The sequence below is a fragment of the Lygodium microphyllum genome, chromosome 13, assembly GCF_053477565.2.
Source record: "Lygodium microphyllum isolate KBCC chromosome 13, Lygodium_microphyllum_v1.1.10, whole genome shotgun sequence".
In the NCBI taxonomy this organism is placed as follows: Eukaryota; Viridiplantae; Streptophyta; class Polypodiopsida; order Schizaeales; family Lygodiaceae; genus Lygodium; species Lygodium microphyllum.
The window spans coordinates 68,017,913-68,023,525 of record NC_141147.1 but is presented as its reverse complement, the minus strand read 5'-3'; positions in this window follow the sequence as shown (position 1 = coordinate 68,023,525).

The following is a 5,613-nucleotide window of genomic DNA, read 5'->3' as shown; positions in this document are numbered from 1 at the left end:
CATATGTATCGGACCTTTTGTGAGAAGCTATTGTGAGTTTTAGAGATGTGAGATTCACTAAACATACACTTCTTATGGTGACATCTTGTATGCGAAGTTAGACACTTGTACATAAAGTTTCATGTGATAATTGTCTAAGGGTGGTTTGGATTGCAACTCTTAAAAGGACATGATTTATAACACCTCTACAAAGATGAGTTCAACCTTACAAGTGACTTCTTGACTAGATTAAAAGAAAAATATGATTTTTGGAGTTGGATCAATTGTTTACTCATGTATAGATTTGTTCTTGATTTTGGGATGAGATTAATGTGAAATGATTGCGGTGATCAAACCAAGCTTTTGCATTATATGCCCCCTTAGACTAAGGTGTATTGCTAGAAAATAAAACAAAATGTATACTAAGTATTTTAAAATGTTTAGCCCCCTAAGTTGTAACATTTTATTATAGAAGTGAAAACTTTGACCATGGGTTTGACATGTTTAGGTCCCTATATGTAGGATAAGACCTCAAACTTTGGGTGCAAAATAACTATAAACGAATTGACCTTGTTTGGATAAAGATTAAAAAATGTTATACATGCGAGAAATTAGCGCTCGCATGGGACCAAATTATCTTGTGAACACACTTTTTAAAAAAATGTGAATTGCATTAGTTGGAGTAAGTATTTTTATCAACCACCAATTGTGGGGATGTATCTTCTAGCAAAAAGAGGATAGCTAACATCTCTTGAGAGCCTTGTACATGGCTTTAAAAGTAGAACCAACTTTCCTTAGGCCTTGAAGGATCCTAAGTTTCTCATTTCTAACAAGCAAAAAGGCAAGAGTCTTCCCCAAGGGGTATTTCCAAAGGCCTTATTATCCTTATTGTGCCAAATGGCATGAATTCCTATTGCCCATACGCTGTTCTAGAGCTACAAAGAACCTTCATTCATGGAGCTTCCATCCTCAAACAATATTATTTTTGTTGAGGCTACAACATGGAAGCTTGCCCTATCTATCTATCATTGAAGTTCCTTCCATATCCTACAGGCTTTTACACAATCCCATAGCATATACTTGAGTGTTTCCTTCTTTCTTGAATAGAGAGCACAAAGATCTTGTATGTTTTTGGATTTACTACATCTATTCCTTGTTGGAAATTTGTTCATCAGTGTTTTCCATAAAATTAGATTAAGGCATTTTGAGGGGGTAAGGCCTCAAACATGTTTGATTCTCCTCCTCTAAGTCTTGACTCCTCATCTTGGTTCATAGATAGCTTACTTTCCAATAAGTGCTAAGTTTTAGGATGTGTTTGCCATCCCCCCTCAAAAATATTTTCCTTCCTTGCAGTCCACAAGCTTCTTGCCTACTTCTATTTTGAGGCATGCCAGCATGTTCACTTTAGTCTCATAGCATGATGTTGGCCAATTTTCCTTTCTCTTTGTGCCTGGATTTGCTTAAGCTAGCTACCTTCTTGCTCACTTAGATTCCATCTCCTAAGTATTTCAATCTCTTCCATCCAATTGAGGGTTTCCTCATCCCATAGGTCCTTCCACATGCAAATGCCTTGACTATGCAGCTTCCTAGATGATTTGGGGTTAGTTGCTACATTGTCGAGTTTTCATTATAAGCCTCTAGGAATGTCCATATCACCTGCCCCACATTGGGGTCACCTACCAAACCTAGTCTCTTGTACTAGGTTGCCTCATCAATGAACCTCTTTCAAGTCATTGCCAACTTTTGCATTGCTATTGAGTCTGGCACCTTCACTTTGAAGGTTTTGCAAAGTAGTATGTCATAGTGCATCATTATCAGCCACCACTACCCCCCAACCATCTTGCTTTTTGAGATCAGGTGGTGATACACTATATATGCCCATAGTTGGGGCATGTCCAATCTATGCATCAATTGGACCTATCTTCCTTTTGCTTCAAACCTTCAAACCCTAGCCCTTCCTCAGTGTTGGGAGTAATCACCAATTTCCATGCCACAGTATGACATTGTTGTGTGTGACCTTTTGTCGAAAGGAAGGCTCCAAACCTCTTCTCCAACTCCTCCCAATTGGCTTTGCTAAAAGCAAAGATGGTTGCTTCGAAAACTATAATTGAAATTAGCATGGTTGGTAAGATGACTAGCTTTCCTCTAAGTGAGTAGTAGTCACTCTAAGCATTAGTTTTCTATGGGCAACTCAGGTACCTAATAATCTCCCCTTTCTTTACAATCTTACAATTGTAGTTAATCAGCTAGGGGGTGAACCTAACAACTCTACAAATAAATGAAACTGCTCGAGCAGGATATCCTTTTCCTTTAGGTCAACATTCATTAGACTAGAATTATTGTCTACAAAGAATTGGCTAGCCATCTTCTCACCATTGGGGAGTGTGAGATCATGAAGAACGCCTCTTTACATGAGCAAGCTAATAATTTTTAGTAGGGGATCAATTATAATCACAAAGAGCAAGGAGGTCAAAGGGAATCCTTGCCTCATAGATCACCTAAGGTCAAAGGCCTTTGAGACCACCCCATTGACATGCATGCAAGCCAAGGCATTCATAAAGAGGGTGCTAATCATGTTTGTGAACCTATGGTCAAAGCCAGTTGCTTTTAGGGTGAGTAGGATAAAGTCCTAGCCCCCCACTCGGTCATATGCCTTGTCAAAATCCAAGTTGATGAGCAAAATGCTTTGGCCACTAGTCAAATCCCAATCTACTATTCTCTCTAGATTGAGGATCGTGTCCTTAATTTTGTGCCCATGTATGAAGCTATACTATCTACTATGTAGGATTTTGGGTAGTAGGTACTTAATCCTCATGGCCATGATTTTAGACATGATCTTATATGAGATTGTTAGCATAGTCAAGGGCCTCCATTGTGAAATCCAAAGTTTCTTTGTTGGCTTAGGAATGAGTTTGATGATCCTTAAGTTAACCTCTCCTGGGGAATACACTGTTGTTAGAAGCATTGATGGATGAACTTGGTGCAGTCTTGGCCATGTCTCCCATAAATAATCCTTGCACACACATGATACCCCCATGCCACTAATAATCTCTCTCAAATCTTGGGTGAACTATACAAGAAAATATATAATGATGGGGAGCCTATAAGCCCCTAGGAACCACCCACCATGTTTTAGTAGGGATTTGTCATGAAACTTCTTGCATCATAGTATATGCAACAATGACCAAATTATGCTCGAAGAAGACAAAGTCCCCAAATGCACCACTAAAAATACTCCCAAGTCTCTAGCTTTATGTCATGAATCCTAGTCTAGAAACCATTTAAAGAAGAACAAGGTCAATGTTGATCATACTCAACCCTAGTCATAGAAATTGTAAATAATCCGATCTCTACATTGTCATGAATAGCCCTATGAAAAGCACATCGTGACCATGGATCACCACCTTCAATGAGACTATTGAGTGTCCCTCAATTTGGGATTTGATTAGGAGAAAATATCACTCTCTATCTAAATGTCCCATCATGGACTTAAAAGGCAAAGCAACTCCAAGATTTGAACTACTAGACTATGTTGAGGCATGTAGAAAGCCACCCTAAAGGTCTAGTGCATCATGTAGATGTATGGAAGCCATCAACAAGCACTATCTGTCCCTTCTCACAATCATCCCTCTTTGGACCTAGGGATAAGTGATGAGTAATGCTCCACCACTACATGATTAGGACATCCTTGCTTTGTGCCAAGACATACACTAGGGAAAAATAGCTACCGCTATAGAGGTGAATGTGGAATGACAGAACTCACATAGGCAAATTAGCTAGGCTAGCCTAGCCATGTCATAGGAGAAGTTGGATTTCCCTCCTAGCTTAGAACCACCCTTTGAGTCATTCCAAGGGTCAAGGTTTGATGTAATAGCCATTTGTTCACAACCAAATGGAACCAACCATGCCACCAAAGAAGTAGGTGACTATCAGTCACCATAGTCAATTAGTGAGCATGATCATTACTCAAGAGGATGACAATATCTCATCTATGTAGTATAAGATAGAGCCACCAAAGCCACCAAAAACTGGCCACCAAGATAACTTGATAAATCATGCAATTAGAGTAAGAGACAAGTTGAGCATGAGAGTCATGGTGAAAGTCTAGTATAGAAACTAATTGACAATGTTTACATGGACTTGGATTTCATCCTTGACCAAGCTAATTTTTAACCCTTGGAAGACCAAGATGAAAAATCCAAAAAACTAAAAGCAAAAGATAGTCTCAAGGAAAGAGGAAGACGGGAGACAAAGGCACACTAAGGAAACTTTGAAGGCACAAAGCGTAGGAAAAAATTCTAAATGTAAAAGGGAGGTGCACAAGAATAAGTGTGGAAGCTCACACTCGACTTCCAAGACCCACGGACTGCTTATCACTTCAAGTGTTTCAAGCCAAGTGCAATGGCTACCTCTCACATAGCCGTATGCACTCTCGCACCTACGAGTGTAGTGAGATTACCTCCATGCCCAATCGAGTTACATCCTCCTTCAAGCACTCCAATAGCTCCACAATCCAAGTGCAAGCTTCAAGCGAGCTCAATCCTCAAGCTCCAAGCTCCATGCTCCATTTCCGCGCGCACAAGAATGTTGGGGTAAAAGGCCCTTGGGCCTGCCTGTGTACACTGACTGACCATATTCTTTATTCATATATATGAGATAGTGCAATAAGGGTGTCATATCATTCTTGACAACACTTACATTGTGTATGCTCTTATCTCCTGCATCTTCCTCTTCTCCTTCTCCACTACCATTGCATCCCCTTCAACTGGTATCAGAGCTTTGGATTAGAGCTTGATCATGGAGCTTGGCCCAGCATTACTTCAGCTCGGATTTCAAGACCTAGAGCTTGAAGCTTCAATGCCAGCCATGGTTTCTTCCCCCCGAGGTAAGATTTCATCTCCCACCTCTCCTCGACCCTCATAGGCTCTTTGTAGGTGTTCCTTGGCTTCATTGGGCACCTTGTATGCCCCCATTTGCCCCGTTATCCTTAGCATAACCAACAGGCCCCACAGTAGCAGCTCACATTTTTTTGCACATGTTTCAAAATCTGGCTCAAAAATCTCATTTTTTCTAATATCTCGGGCATTCAGAACCCGATTTAGGCAAGGTAAGAGTCTAACTTGGGGTTTTGGCATGTTCCAAACATAGTGGCATGTTAGATCTGCCAAATTTTGATCACAGAATGTTTTGCAAAAGATTTGAGTTTATTTACAGCAAGAAAATTTCATTCTCTTAGCTTATCTGATGCTCTCAAGACTTGGTATTTGATGCTTAGATGCTTTGGGGATGTTTGCCGAATGTTTTGAGATGATTTGGGACTTGGTTTGAGATTCCATAACTCAATTTATGTAGGGATTTATTATTGTACATTGTTTGGGCATTAGCAAGGTTTTATCAGGGATAGCTTATGCATAATGCTCTTTGTTGACATTCGGGTATCCTATTGAATGTATTGATGCTTGGTCATCATGATTTATGCCCGGATATGCTATTTGAGATCTATTGAGCATTGATTTGGATGCAGACACTTCATTGTTGGTTGGGATTTATGCTACCTTGGTTGACAGGTTATTTTACCTCCAGTTTGGTTATGCCTATGGTCTATGGGTGCTCCCAACTACTCGGGATGATATG